The sequence below is a fragment of the Canis lupus genome, chromosome 37 (assembly GCF_011100685.1).
Source record: "Canis lupus familiaris isolate Mischka breed German Shepherd chromosome 37, alternate assembly UU_Cfam_GSD_1.0, whole genome shotgun sequence".
Taxonomy (NCBI): Eukaryota; Metazoa; Chordata; class Mammalia; order Carnivora; family Canidae; genus Canis; species Canis lupus.
Window position 1 is genome coordinate 30,445,707 of NC_049258.1, and position 16,390 is coordinate 30,462,096.

At 44.2% G+C, this 16,390-nt stretch overlaps 1 protein-coding gene and 1 long non-coding RNA gene across 10 annotated transcripts in view; both read left to right on the forward strand.

The window, feature by feature from the left end:
* Nucleotides 1-11,742, forward strand: part of LOC111094361 — a 46,782-nt gene extending 35,040 nt beyond the window's left edge. For 2 of the 3 annotated variants that reach the window (XR_005385465.1, XR_005385464.1), the window contains one exon: nt 9,480-11,742. This is a non-coding gene — a long non-coding RNA (uncharacterized LOC111094361). The remainder of the gene's footprint in view (nt 1-9,479) is intronic. The other variant, XR_005385463.1, reaches the window with a different exon arrangement.
* Nucleotides 1-16,390, forward strand: part of DLGAP2 (DLG associated protein 2) — a 693,430-nt gene that overhangs the window by 411,254 nt on the left and 265,786 nt on the right. The window lies entirely within an intron of this gene.

Below are 16,390 nucleotides of genomic sequence, written 5' to 3' on the forward strand. Positions count from 1 at the left end.
TTCCTTCCTCATCTCTGAGAAGAGATGAAATAACAACACTTTTCCTCACCTCGTTTTATGAATGATGTCTGCTCTTTTCCACCCTGATTCTTAGCTGGACTGGGAGACGCTTGCACAACTGGCCACACAGAGAGTTGGATCCACCTTTAGTTATCTTGTAAAATCTCTAGTGAAAGAAGTCAGTAAGTCAGACAAAATAGAGCAGAGAGAACTTGCAGGAAAGCCGTGAGTCTGAATTAATCAGCTCTTGGCTTGCTGACACACGCCCATCTTGGCGCCCCTGCCTCCACGAGACTTCCCCTGCTCTGTGTGGTTGTGCCTGCTGCCCTCACGAGCCCCTTCCTCCTCCCGGGTCTCCTACACAGATACCCCCTGCCTGGGTTAGAGTCACAGGTTCTATCAGGCACCGTGATCACTGCATTTGGCTAGATTGTGGGGTGGTGTATATTGCACTTATTAATATATAATAATGATTTCTAAACATATGAAAAGATACTCAGCCTTTTTAATGATGAAAGAAAAATTTTATAAAATGTTATATTTCCAAAACATTTCTTAATGCGCCAGGCTGAAGGCCTTGGAAACTCCCTCCTGTGACTGATAGAGTTTCTTTGAAGGGAAGTTTCAGATGCATAGGAGTGACATCAGCAAAATGCTGGAGCAGCAGCGCCAGGTGCCAGCTCTCCCATGGAAAAATCAATATGTGGAAACCATCAGAATGACTTTGTCAGAACACTGGAAAAATAGGTAAAGCTAATAGCAAGCTTAAAGCTTATCAAGTAAGCTTAAGCAAAGGGCAACTTAAAAATGATTAAAAAAATTTATAGAAGTTTTTTTTTGCCCTCAGCCCACCCGTTCACCAGATTTTATACTATATATATTTTACCACCATACACTCACACACACACACACACACACACACACACACAAACACACCCAACTTCAATGAGGAATTTAGGAAGCCACATATATACCCAGATCAATATATGTGTTTAGAAAAAAAAACCTGAGAAGACTATGTAACTTTTCACTTCAGGCTCATTGCAAGCCTAGTCCAAGTGATGGAGGATGCCCCAGTGCAGAGAAAATCTGAAAAGACTGTGAAGTGTCTTTGTTTGTTTGCTTTTTGGGGTTTTGTTTATTAGCTCCTGTCATTCTAAGAAATCTCTGTCAAAACACTTTCTTGGGGCACCTAGGTGACTCAGTGGTTGAGCGTCTGCCTTTGGCTCTGGCGTGATCCTGGGGTCCTGGGATCAAGTCTTTTATCAGGCTCCCCATGGGGAGCCTGCTTCTCCCTCTGCCTGTGTCTCTGCCTCTCAGTATGTGTGTCTCATGAATAAATAAAATATTTTTAACAAATAAATAAATAAAACACTATCTGGACACAATGCTAATGAAGAGGTTCTAGTAACTACATACCACGAAAAATACTTTATGAAAGTTAGTAAAGGTACTGAATAGATTACTGTAGCCTTCAAAAAATAAAAATAAAAAACAAAGAAACCAGACAGCCCTGGAGAAAGATTTCCAGAGTTACCACATTATAAACTTTAAATGTCTAGTTTTCTATAAAAAAATAAAAAAGCATACAAAGAAGCAGGAGCATGTGACCCATTCAGAGCACTAAAATAAACTGAAAGAAAAGATCCTTAGAAAGTCCAGCCAGATATTAGACTTATTAACAAAGATTTTTAAAGCAATTGTCTTAAATATACTCAAAGAACTAAAGGAGATTGGGAAAACAATGTATGAATATAAGGAGAATATAAAGACAGAAATTATAAAAACCAAACATATTCTGGAGGAAATAAAGATCTACAAATCTAATATCATTAATCTTATTAGATTAATTATCCAAAAAATAAAAATAAAAAAAAAATAAAAAAATAAAAATAAAAATAAAAATAAAAAGATTAATTAATTAATTATCCAAGTAGGCTAAACACAAAGAGACCCACACAAACACACTATAATTAAACCATTGAAAGACAAAAACAAAAAACAACCCCCACAAAATCTTGAAAGTGGTAAGAAGAGCTACTCATCACATGCAAAGGACTCTTAAAAGCTTATTGCTTGGTTTCTAACCAGAAACCATGGTGGCCAGAAGAGCAGGGGATGTTATATAAACTTATAAACTATTGGAAGAAAAATGTTACATAAAAAATCTTTTATCTACTAAACCTGACCTTCAAAATGAAGGCAAAATTAAGACAGTTCCATATAAACAAAAAATGAGAGAGAGTTTGATACCACGAGACCAGTTCTGCAAGAAATGCTAGAGGAAGTCTTTGGAAATGAGGGTGGTAGACAGTAACTCAAAGCCACACAAAGGAAACGATCTTCAGTGAATGTAAATACATGAGCAAATATGAAAGCTGACATTATTGTACTGAAGTTTGTAACTCAATTTTTAAATTTCCTACAGTAATTAATAGACAATTATATAAAAGATAATTATAAATCTGTGTTATTGGGCACACAATGTATAACGGTATAATTTGTGAAAACCAAGACGAATGGATCTATACAGGAGGAGAGCTTTTATATGCCATCGAAGTCAATTTAGTGTCAATTTGAACTGCACTGCTATAAATTTGAGATGATAAATGTAATCCTAATATCCCAAGCTTATCCACAAAGAAAATATCTAAATATATATAAATACAAAGGGAAAGTAAAGGGAAATCAAAATGGTTCACTACCAAAAAACCCACTAACCACAAAGGCAGTAATTGAAGGAAATGAGGGACAAAGGACATTTATATACTCATAAAAGTGTCAGTTGACCAAGAAATTGTAACAATTTTAAAAATATATGCTCTGTTTGGTAACAGAGTCCTAACATATATAAAGCTAAAAATTGATATAATTGAAGAAAGGAAAAGATAGCTTAACAATAATAGAGACTTAAATACACTTTGGATAATAGATAAGATGTCTCAATAGAAGATCAATAAAAAAATAGAGAACTTGAACATTTTTAAACAACTAGATATAAAAGACACAGAACACTACCCAATAAGATCATTGTTCTCAAGTGGGCAGGGAACATTCTCTGTGACTGGTATTATGTTCAGCCACAAAACAGGTCTCAATACATTTTAAAAGATTGAAACCATTCTAAGTATCTTCTTGAGAATAGAATAAGGCTAGAAATAGGAGGATTCTAGAAAATTTACAAGTTTGGAGAAATTAAACAAGACATTCTTAAAAAACAAAAAACAATGGTCCAAAGAAGAAATCACAAGGGAAATTGGAAAACACTTAGGGATGAGTAAAAATGAAAATACAAAGTTAGGAAATGTTAGGAAAAGTTACAAAGCCTGTGCTCAGAGGTAAATTAATAACTATAAATGCCTACATTGAAAAGATCTCAAGTCAATACCTAACTTTACACCTTGAGAAACTAGAGAAAGCCAAAGCTAGCAGAAGGAAAGAAATAATCAGTAGTATAGCAGAGAAAATTAAAATCAGAAATAGAAATACAACACTGTCAACTAAGAGTTGATTCTTTGGGAAAAAAAATTTTTTAAGATTTTATTTATTTATTCATGAGAGACTCAGAGAGAGAGAGAGAGGCAGAGACACAGGCAGAGAGAAAAGCAAGCTCCCTGTGGGGAGCCCGATGTGGGACTTGATCCGGGGACTCCAGGATCACACCCTGGGCCAAAGGCAGGCACTCAACTACTGAGCCACCCGAGCGTCCCTGAAAAAAAAAATTTAAATTAATAAACTCTTAAACTAATGAGGAAAAAGAATAAGTAAAATCAGAAATTAAAGTGGAGACATTACTACAGACCATACAGAAGTAAGGAGTATAAAAGAATACTGTGAATAATTGTATACCAACAAGTAAGATTACCCCTATAAAATGCACAGATTCCTACAAAAATGAGAAGTTACCTAAACTGACTGAGGAAAAACTGGAAAATCTCAACACATGTAAAACAAATTAAGAGGTCAAATCAGTAATAATAATAAAAAAAAACTCTCAAGAAACAAATGTCCAGGAGTAGGAGGGAACTTCCTCCACAAGTTCATGGGCATTTATGAAGAACCTACAGCTGAGACTCCCAGCACAGCATTACCTAACAAAAAGGTTCATTCTACAAGAAGACATAACTATTTTCAATGGCCACAGACTACATTCAGAATGTAGTCAAACTGCACGACGCAAAAGCTGATAGAAGTATGAGGAGAAATAGATAAATCCACTATTATAGTCAGAGACTTCCAAACCCCATTATCAGAAATAGGGAGATCCACAGGCAGGAAGCCAGTGAAGACACAGCAGAACTCATCGACATTAGTCAACTGATTGACCTCTGTAGACGACTTCATCTAGCACCAGCAGAATACACCTTCTCAAGTTCGCATAGGACATTCACCAAGGAGATGGTATTCCGGACCAAAAATCTAAACTTGGACCTTATACCAGTCACAAATTTAACTCAAAACAGATCATAGAAATAAATGTAAAATGCAAAGCTATAAAGCTTGTAGAAATAACCATAGAAGAAAACGTAGGTGACCTTGGGTCTGGTGATGACATTTCAGATTCAGCACTGGGGAACGGTCCATGAGAGGAAAAAGGGGTTAACTAGACTTCATTAAAATTAAACACTGCTCTGCCAAAGACATGAGTATGAGGAAGAAACAGGAAACCACATGCTTGACAAAATCTTTGCAACACACGTGTCCAGTAAAGGACTGGCATCCAAAACCTATAACAACAATGGGAAAACACACATAGAGACAGAAAGTGCCTGGGAGTCATCAAGAGTTTGGGGAAGAGGTTAGGGTGATTACCAAATGGCCAGAGTTTCTGCTGGGGGATGAGAAGGTTCTTAACAGTGGTGCTGCTGTGGAGCATCGTGAATAGAAGTAAGGCCACTGAATAGGATGCTTACGTCTGCTTTGAAAACGGCACATTTTCTGTTATCTGTATTTTACCACAAGGAAAAATATTCACTTAAGATACAACATGCACTCCTTTTGTCTGTACTAATTAAATTACAATTTATTCCGTAGAAGTGCTCTTCTGATCACATGTGGAGAGGCAGGGCTCTTCACTACAGCAGGGTTTATAGAAACAGAAGACTGGGAAAGACTGCAATTGTCCATCTAAAAGCTAATGCTTCCTTTACAGTGCATCTAGATCATGAAGGCTGAGAAGCCAGCCAAGTGAGTCAAGTTCCCATGTGCAATTGGGACTAATTTCAAAGGTCTTGTATTTCATTACTACTACTACTACTACTACTACTACTACTACTACTACTGCTACTACTACTACTGCTACTACTAATAATAATAAATAATTTTATTATACAAGGGGTGCCTGGGTGGCTCAGTTGTTTAAGCATCCCACTCTTGGGTTTGGCTCAGGTCATGATCCCAGAGTCATGAGATGGAGCCCGATGATGGGTTCTGTGCTCAGTGGGGAGTCTGCTTGAGATTTTCTCTCCCTTTGTCCTTTCCCCTCCAAATAAATCTTTTTTAAAAAAAAGTAAGATTCAGAACCACTTATGTCTTGTGCCTCATCAAGTGAAAACAGGGTCAACCAAGACCAGTACTGAAAGCAGATAGTGCCCAGCATTTGTTCCGATTGGTGGGTCCCCAGGCCGTAGCAGGTGTGGAACACTTGAGCCTTGTCTCTGGGTGTATTTATGCATGTGTGCTCATACAGACATGACTGCCTCTGGAAAAAGTGCCCATAAACCTGGAGGTGGAAGTCGTCTGTGAAGTGAATAGCAGATTCCCACCTGGCGCCATTTGGCATGGTGATCTTCCCCACATGCATGCACTACATATGCACGGTGTGGATTTAATAGGAAAATTAAGAAATCATCACTTTAGAATAAAAAAGGATTGATCTTTACTCCTTGGAATCTTCAGGTCTACGTGAATATTGAAAAATGAGCTATCCCTCCCTGGTCTGCAGAGGGTGGTGCCAATTCCCCTGGACACCGGGCCCCAAGGCGGGGAATCAGAAATCCCACAGTTTGGAAAGAATCTTTTTAAAAGAGTTAAGAACAAAGAGTCATGAGGATAGATTACCCAAAAGGTTTGTCTTCTCCTATCCCAGGAGGCATGAGGCGACTAAAGCCATGGAGTTAGGACAGAGAAAACACAGGTACACACGGACAGGAGGATGGGCTGGGAGTGCATTGCACCTGCATCATCCTGCAGAGCTGCGACCCAGCCCCAGCTGGCCCACCATGCAACAGATGAAGTGTTTTCCATTCAGAGGATAAGAAAAGGTTCGAATTAAGAAAATATATATCAGAAGAAAAAGGCTTAATCACGTGTGATGGGAACATGTGGGGAGGGGAGGGTAGCCCCCAGGTCACTTGCAGCTGAAATTTGAGCCAAAATAAGTTTTTGTTCCCTCAGATTCATCAGTTAGCATCAAAGACAGGCTCTTACATCACCTCACTTCCTGAAATTGCCCAAACATAGCTTCCCCATGTAAGATGATAAAATTTAACTATTCATACACTTTAAATATTAAACAATATCCCATGAAAATGTATCCTAAGAAACATGCACATTTATTTTACCTTAGGATTTGCAGCAACACAACTTTTTGGCTACCCATTGTAATCTAGTTAACTATTACATTACTCAGTCACATGGAATACTTTTGGTACATAACCCTCAGGAAATAACAATTTTCTCCTCACACTAAAGGCCGGGTTCATTTTTCAGCCCAGTTGAAGTGAGCTTATCATGGAGCTTTTTGCCTTAAAAGTGCATTATGTTTTGTAGCGATAAGAAAATCAAGAGTCACACATTTTTTTTAACCTATCAGCATCATTAATCTATAGATCTGTCTGTCTGGTGAGGTATGTGGGGGATTCTCCATCAAAAGCTAGTATTTTGGAATCTGCCTTTAGCTCAGGTTGTGGTCTTGGGGTCCTGGATGGAGGCCTGCGTCAGGCTCCATGCTCAGCCTGGAGCCTGCTCCTCCCTTGCCCTCTGCCCTTCCTCTCCCACTTGTGTGTGCTCTCTCCGTCTCACTCTCAAATAAAAACAGCTTTACAAAATAAACTGTTCCCGACTGCAGCCGGCAGATGCCCTTCAGCAACCTGGCAGCCTTCTGTGTCCCTGACCCTGGCACAGGCCGTTCCTGATGGAAGGTCAAGTCCCCACGTGTCTGCCTCCTAGTGTGGGGGACGGGTTAGCACCTGCTGCAAGAAGCTGCTCTCTCCTGTCACCAGAATGCAACCTGACGCTATCAAGTACACACTATCAAGCAATTGAGTAATATCAGAATTCACTACTTTTTAGAGGAGAATCAAGTGGCTCGTATTACCTGTTACCCTATTTTAATTGTCTGTAGCAACACAGGGGCTGGTGGCCCAGGTGACTGGAAACTGGCAGCATAGGATCCTTCACTTCTGTGTGCTCACAGGAGGCCGGCTCACCTTCCCAAGCGTCCTCCTCTGCACCTAAACACACAGTGAATGTCCCCGACAGGTACCGACAGCCACAGCCTCCTGGGAGGGGAAGGCGTGGGGTAACAACCTGTTGTTTCTGAACCAAAACTACCATCTGCCGGCTGGGAGTTATGACCCTGAGTGGCCAGGCCCTCCACCCCATGGACGGGACGATGGGGTGTCATCCTGGGATGTTGGGGTGCCTTATGTGGTACCCCTGACCCCACAGTCCTGTCCTGCGTGCTGGGCCTGGGCATTCCTTCACTCCCACGGCCAACGTTATTAGATGCCCCCCTCCCCCTCCCCCTCCCGTGGGGGAGGATTTCAGAAATGTAGCAGGAAGAAAAACATTGTTTTAAAGCGTCTAATTTGAAGAAGCTTATGGTTGAGAAAAGAAGGAGAGGAAGTTTGGAAGATGAGGGGTTGGGAGGGACGTGGTGTTTCTGTGGGATGGAACACGAGTTAGGCCTGAGAAGGAAGCTTAGGTACAGGCTGCAGTGTGGATGGATCTGAAGACTCCACCAAGGGAAGTGGGTCGCAGACGTTACACCCTGTGTGACTCTTTTTTATGAGGATGGCAGGGTGGGCATCACTGAGAGCAGAGGGCTGGTGGGGGGGGGGGGGTGACCACTGACAGGTGCGGGTTTCCTTTCAGGGAACTGGGAGGTGGCGATATTGCACGACATGACTAAACTACAAACCACTGGACCGTAGGCCTCACAATGGTGAACTCTGTCCTGGGGGTTTCTTAGTGGGTAGCGGCCACCAGAGAATTTGCTGGGTTTCCACGATCCCTAACTGGTAACTGAAAAAATCCAAGTTTCCTTATTTTAAAAAAATGAAGAGGCAAACGAGACGAGCTATCCTCTCCTTCTGCCAGGTGCTTGGATTCCCTGGAGGCCCTGGAGCTCTGGTCAAAGACACCAGTGTGGGGGCGCTGGGGATGAAGCACTGAGGAGCCCGATGCTGGCCTCAAGAGTGGGAGGAGCAGCCCTGTGTCTGGCATCTTGGAGCGTGAGGCAGCACAGTGTCCTATCATTGGAGCAGAAAAAGACAGGAGGGAAGGGAGGAGGGAGAGAGGGAGGAAGGAGAGAGAAAAGGAGGAGGGAGGAGAGGGGAGAGGGAAGGATGTCATCCCCTGTCATCAGATCAGCCTCAACAGCTACTAGGATCATCATGAACCCAAGTGTTTGGAGATGCCCAGATGTGTTCTGGGTGCAGGGTCACCGGGGAGGACACTCTGCCTTGGGTGAGCACTGATGCGGGTGGATCTGAGTCCCTTCAAAGTTGGAATGTTGGAGTCCCAGCACCCAGGGCCCAGACCATGACCCGATTTGCAGGTGTCGCTGGTTGGGACAGGGTCTCACTGGTGTCAGGGGGTCCTTATTCACGTGTGGCCAGTGTCCTTGTACAAGGGGGACACACACGTGGGGAAAAAGCTGGGGCAGGGCTGGGGTGACGCCTGTGGACGTGGGGGTGTGCACAGCTGCCTGAATGGGGAGGGGCCTCAGAGGCACCAGCCCCACTCTGACCTCTGGATCTGGGGCTGGCAGCCTGCAGGGCTTTGAGCAGTGAAGCCCCAGGTGGGTCCTGTTTCTAGGAGAGTCACACCAACACTTTGACACAAGTGATTTTAAAATACATTTTTTACAATTACTTTAAGCTTCTTAAATTTGTAATCAATGCTTTGTTTTAACTGATAGATTTTTCTGGCCTGTGAAAAAGGATGAGGTTTTCCTAATCATTCAATTCAAGCCAGGACAATTAGCTTGCTTTATTAATTGATTGGTTGAATGAATGAGTTTATGGATGAGTTAAATGAATTGATCATGTAGGCAAACCACTGACCCACCAACCAGAAAAGCCACCAAGGTGAGCCTAGCCAGGAGCGCTGTCTGGAGACATTTGTTGAATGTAAGGTTCCTAAAAAACAACAAACACACACGCACAAGCTTGTTCCCTCCATGCTAAACAGAATAGGTACTTATGCGATGTAGTTTGTGTTAAACTAAAAACCATTTATTCTTTTTAATGCAGCTTCATACCCACAGGGCACCTGCTGGGTATCCTTGAGCATCTGTGTGGAGCACGTCAGCAGGTGCGCTGAGCAGGTGGCTCCTGGGGCCCAGATGCAGATGGAGGTGGGCCACTGAGTGGCCCTGACCCCCAGCAACCAGCTGTGCTGCCAAGATCGGGCTGCAGCCGGAAGCCCGGGACAGCTTAGGGAGCACCTCGGAGGGAAAAAGTATCTTCACGTGCTGGTTCGTTTCCTGATCCTGCCCATCTTGAGCTGACGGTTTTCCATCATGATTGTCATTATCTTCATAAGTATTTTATTGTTTATGCCCTGCCTCTTTCCAAGAAGCACAGTCATGGGATTTTATAGGATAAACACATGTGGGTGGTTTCAGCAGAATAAGGACTCGCTGTATCTTTATGTTGGATGGACTCAGTTTGATTTGTCAAGTAAGATATGCATTTGCCATAATACCCAACCACAGAGATTTGAAATGATGTCTAACCTTTGGGGTCCCTGGGTGTAGTCAGATGAGAAGCGTTAATTGAGGCAGTCACGATGCTACTGTGGTCTCTGTAGTTTGCGTATGCATTTGTCCTGAAGCTGCTTTTGAGCATTATTTATCCTTGTCTAAATCAGGACAAACCACTGTCCGGGCTCAGTAAGCAGATCAGCGTCTGTAAGTAACAGCAGAGCCCCGGTGCAGCCACAGACGGCTCGTCCCCAAGAGCGCATGTGAGCTCTGTCCCGCCTCTGCACCGACCGTAAACCCTGCCCAGCTTTGACCTGACTTCAGAAGCAACGTGGATGGCTGGTACAGTAGTGCTCTCCACGCTGAGCGTGATTTTATGTCTGCCTCACCGTCCGTGATTATTCTGTAATGCTCACTCTGCATGTTTCGGTTTAACAGGGCGGGCAGGCTCTCCTGGGCAGACCATGGGGCATTGACATATTGCTCCAAACCTAAAGTTGTCTAAGGTACGATATTATATACATTTTCCATAAGATCTCTCTCCCCACATTGTGTGATAAGGGGAACAAAAAGCATTATCCTATCCAAGGTCACCTCTGGTCAGGCTAATTCCTGCTTCCTTGCACTGTGTCCAGTTCAGCCAGTTGTGGGTTCTTTGCTCCCTGAGAGCGAACAAGGGCAGGTACGCTGCTCTTTCTCCATCTTTCTCCCTAAAATACCGATGAAGAGAGAAGCCAGAACTTTATTGCCGGAAACAAAAGCTTTCCCGACAGCCCAGTGAAGAAAAGAGCGGACCCCCTTTGCAGTGCCCAGACACCTTGCAGACAGAGCCACCCTGTGCAGCCTTAGTCTGATGCTGGACCTCCCCCGCCTCGGCCAGCACTGGTCCTCGGGGCCGCCCACCACCCCACAGACAGGGGTGCTCTGGGGCCATTATTTCTGTGAGCTTGCAGTATCTCCTGCGGTTTTGAGATTTGGGATGCTTGAGGAATCTCTTTGTTTTTATAGACTTCCTATGTACAAATTGCTAGCTCAGCCCAAATTAAATCTTACCACTGTTTCTTTTAAAGTTGGTATACAACAGGGCCTCCACCCTAAGTGGGCTAAGAAGACATGAAGAGAACCGACACAGAGGCGCCCAGGCAGGGGTTTGCACTTGCTGCTCCTTATGCTTGTGGGCAGATGGTGCGGTCTTGGTTGGCTCCCCTCACCAACCAAAAATGGCCAAACTCAAATCTGTTTCCTTGAGAAAGGTAAAATGTAAAATTACCGTGTTGAGGTTGTCCCGGGCTCCCTCCATCGGTTTTCCCACGGATCCCCTGACATATTCCCAGACGTATTCCACCACAAAAGCCCAATCCTGCCATTTTGTAATACTTACCAGTAGAAACCACAGGCCAATCACCGTCTTCCCCGGGGGCTGTAAGGCTGGTGAGCACGTCAGCTGCTCCTCGGCCAGCTACCTACCCTGCAGCGCCCAGTGCAAGACGGGAAAATACAGAGCCTCTTGTGCAATAAGCAGGAACAAAGTGCCGTTAAAAGTACTAGAATATCAAGCCTCTACTTTCCTCGCCATCTCCTGAGTCACTGTTTGATTTGCTCTTTAGTGTCATCCTAAGTAAAGAAAAATTTAAGTTTTAATTATCAGCATTTTACCAATCCTCTTTACAGTGTGGAATCCTTGTTTTAAGTTGAAAAAGGAGCATTTACCTTCAAGGCAGAACCGTGAAATTTTACGGTTCGTATTTGGTTCCCCAAATACCGTGTGTGCTTTCTTCTTGCCAGAACAGTGGAAATATTGCCCCAAACTGCCTCGGTGTCTTTACTGCCACATGGTGTAACACTGCACCCAGTGTGAAATCCCTATTAATGCGAAAGTCATCGTTGACTCTCTCGTCTTACCGGCTGAGTAACACCAGCTCACCTGGTTATCACCCACTTCTGGTTTGTGATTTATATTTATATTTATATATTTATATATATTTATATATTGGGGGATAAATAAATGTAGCAGAGGAAATGCAAGGAGAGCAACATGTCACAGGCCCCTAGAAGGCCGTTTAGGTCCACATGATGCTCAGAGACTTCTGCCGCTGAGGCCATCAGCACCCAGGTGTCCTGTTTCCATGGTGATCACAGAGCATGCAAGTGCCGGCCGAAGCCTCTGTGCCGCATCAGACACATCCAGTTTGGGAGGGCATCATTTCCATCATAAACACTGGAAATGGTTCTCAAGACATATCATGGGTATGTCAGGCTTTCCTCATGTACATGTTGTATAAGGTAGTTGGGAGCTCAGTAGGACTGCCTCGACTTAACGGCAATAATTATGTATTGATGCAGAGAAAACAAAAATCCCCAGACACTGGTTTCAATCCATTTGAGCTGCCACAACCACAGACTGGGTGGCTTGTCAGCAGCAGACGTTTACTTCTCATGATTCCAGAGGCTGGACGTCCAGGCACGAGGCCCTGGTGGATCCCAGGTCTGGGGAGGACCTCCTCCTGGGTCACGGATAGCGTCTTCTTGCTGTGTCCTCTGGGAGGGGCTGCGAGGGTCTCTGATGACACTAATCCCATCATGGGGGCTCTACCCTCATGACCTCACCTCCCCGAAGTGCCCCATCACCTTGGGGGTTAGGTTCCAGCATATGAATTTGCAGGGAGGGCACAAACACTCCCAGTGTCTAGCAGCTGGGAAATATTTGGCCACAAACACAAGAAATATAATAGTAAATGATGCCCTATAGCATTATAGCAATCCTAGGAAAGCAAAATCTGAAAGTGTTTTTCAGTAAATTCTGGTAACTAAAAAGCAAGCCAAATATATCATGAAATTGAATGATTCATATAGGATAGCTTCAGGCAAAGCAAATTTATCAATTAAAAAAAAAAAAAACCACCCAGAAAAGAAGAAGAAAAATACAATGAGTTTAAATGAATATGTTTACAAGGTAGCTATAATACATGATTATAGAAAATGAGATATTTCAGTATAAACTGCTCAGATGCATACAGAAAAATAATAATTTGGATACTGAGGAATGGCTCTGCTCCTGTTTGAAGTAAAAGCAAACATTCCCCTTACTCTGGGGCCATGACTAGCAATAGAAAAATCACTGAATTCCCCTAGAAAATAGATTGAACTTCATTTGAAGGCCATATATCCATTGTTTCTGAGCATAGGTTAAAATAATAGTAATTAGTAATAGTAATTAGTAATAATAGTAATTAGTAATAAACTCCTATAATTTTAATCAATAGAAAGATAAAAAAATTCGCCTCTGACCAGCCTCACGGCTTCTGGCTTGATCATTTCGAGTAAGACTGCCCATAGGAGGCGAGGTCTACATCTTTGCTGGGGTGTCCTGTGCCGCTGTGCTCCTGGGGGCACAGGCATCTTCCCTGAGGACACCTCTGGATCCCCCAGGACACCGTCCCCCACCCCCCAGGATACCATTCGGATCCCCCAGGGTACTGGCCTGAAGGGATCTGCATTTCATTAGTGCGAAGGGCCTCACACTCAGAAGGGCTCTGTGCTTGGTTTCGTCCCCCTGGTGCTGTTTGAACAAGGGGACTGTGTTCATCTGCATTCTGCACTTAGCCCTGCAAATTCTATATTTTGGTAATAGTGGTCCATTCTATACAAGGTACTTTTTGTGTTTTTTTGTTTGTTTGGGAGGGGGATAGGTCTTACCTTCATGCCTGTTTGCATGAATGCAAGATTTTTCAGAATGCTGTTTGGTTGTTAAAATTGCAAATGAATCTTCCTATAGATTATACAGGAATACAGGGATTGTTGGCTAAGGAAGGGTGGCTGAGGTCTGCAAAAAATAGACTTCATGGGTGAACAGAAGACTCTTTGTTATGATGATCTTTACTTCCTTTGTAAATTCAATGATAATTATTACTCAGCCTTCTTAAGAACTATTAGAAAAGACAGACCAGCAACAACAAAATAAATGTCCCATGATAACAGGAGACACATGGAGACGTCGGAACACTCTTGGAATGTTCGGATTTTCATCTCCCAGAGCGGTTTCTGGGAAACGTGGAAAACAGATACTTGCCACAGACACTTCAGTGATTTGGTAGAGAAACTGCTGGAGGCTTTCAGGAAATTGGATGCAATGAGGATGAGGTGTCTGATGATCTAAGACATCGAAACTTGGAGCACGCTTGTTGCAGATTTTGCATGAAAGATGGCCTCTCAGCCTTAGAGAGAGGCGGCACCACAGGTTTCCTAAGAGACAGTCACAAGAACCCCGTTGTGGTGACGTGGCCACGAATGTCAGCAAGAAGGGCGGAGCAGAGGAGAAGTCCCCAGAAGGGTGAGGAAATGGGTCCCCGGTGGAGAGATGAAGCTGGGTTCCCAGCCTGCAGCCCCATGCCCAAGTCAGCCATGAGGGCTTAGGAACAGAGAAGCCTTTGCAGATGATGGAGAAGAGACAAAAGAAGGAGAAGAAGGTTCTAGTCAGTCTTTCGAGATCCTTTTAATTTCCAGAATATCCTTGTGAAAGAACCTTAGCTCTCAGCTCATCACAGAAGCATCCCAGAATGCCCTCGTCTCTGAAAACTCATGCCGATTGAGATGAAATGGTATTTCATTTTAGGATCAATACCCTCTTTTTCATGTCTTTCTAATCGGTTGGATTAAGTCGGATCTATTTTTGAAAGTTAATTTCAAACTTCCCTATAATCATGTAATGATTCTGAAATTTTACATTTCCATCCTTTCTTCCTAAAGGTGCGTGTGTGTGCGTGCGTGTGCATGTGTGTGTGTGTGTGAAAGGGTTAGTAGCATCCCCTTTGGGATTTCAGGGAAGGTCAGCTGAGCACGTATTCACTGAATGTCTCCTCTGTGCTAGTTGCTTGCTGGATTGTGGGGATGCCAGGGAAGTGGGGACATGGGGTCACATTGGAGCAACACAGTCTCGGAGAGCTGCAGGCAGACTGTGGTCCCTGCGCCAGCTGAGTGGCTGCTTGCCCCTCCTGGAGCCTGACTTGGCATCCCCATGAGGCCTGTTTTTCTCCTGTGTCTCTCATACCAAGTACACCTGAAAGATTGCAGAGCCTCTGGGAATGTGGCACCCCTGCTTGAAGGGGACAAACAACACCAGCACCAAGCCCCTGCCTCTGTGAGGCCAGGCCCCGCCTCAGTGGCCACTGTGTGTCGCTGACCTCGCAGGCATGCTGTCACCTTGCAGGGGTTAGCACCCGGCTCACTGCCTTTCCCTCTGTCCCTGTGACAGCCAGAGCCCTAGGTCCTCCTGCTGCACTGCTAACCTATCCCTCCCCTATTCCCAGTCGGTTGCTCCGGGGTCACGACCAGACCATAGCATCAGCATCACCATGTCGAATGCTCCATCCTCTCTTACTTCACAGGCTGCCCGCTTGCAGTTGCCTTCCCCACGTCCTCCTTGTCCCTCCAGCTTCTAAACTGTTGACACCCCAAGCTCCATCCTCAGACCTTTTGTCTTCTGAGTTTGTATTTATTTTCCAGGCCATGCCATCTTTCTCATAGTCGTGAATGCAGTCTACTTATTGAGGATTCCTTAATTTATATTCCTGACTCACGTGTCCTCTCAGAGCTCCGAGGACACATATCCTGCCGTCTGCCCCAAATCTGTACTCGATGTCAGCAGGCATCTCAGAGCTAACATGCTTACAGGGAAGCCTAATCCGAACCCCATGACGTGTTGGAGAGGATGTGGAGCAACAGGGACTCTCACCCACTGCTGGAGGGAATGCAAAATGGTGCAGCCACTCGGAAAGACACTTCGGTGGTTTCTTAAAAAAAAAAAAAAAAACCCGAAACAGTCTTACCCTGTGATTCAGTAATCATGTGCCTGGGTGTTACCCCAAGGGAGCCAAAAGTCCGTGTCCACACAAAACCCTCAGCTTTATTCATAATTGCTGAAACTTGGAAGCAACCAAAATGCCCTTCATCATTGGATGGATAAACTGGTTTATCCAGATAATAGAATATCATTTGGAGCTAAAAAGAAATGAGCCATCAAGTCACGAGAAGACACGGAAGAGACTTCAATGCCTACAGGAAGTGAAAGAAGCCGGCCTGAAAAGGCCACAGGCTGTATGATTCTGACGCGAGGACATCCCGGAAAAAATAAAACTGTGGAGACAGTAAAACCATGAATGATTGCCGGGAGGATGCGGGGGGAGAAGCAGGCAGAGTGCTGGGGATTTCAGGGCAGGTCAACTTCTCCGCTTTATTTGTCTGTGTAGCGAGGATCCCGTCCTGCAGATTTTTTTTTTTTAAAGATTTTATTCATTCATGAGAGAAACAGAGAGAGAGGCAGAGACATAGGCAGAGGGAGAAGCAGGCTCCCTGCAGGGAGCCCAACGCGGGACTCGATCCTGGGACTCCAGGATCACGCCCTGGGCCGAAGGTGGTGCTAAACCACTGAGCCACCTGGGCTGCCCCCATCCTGCAGATTTC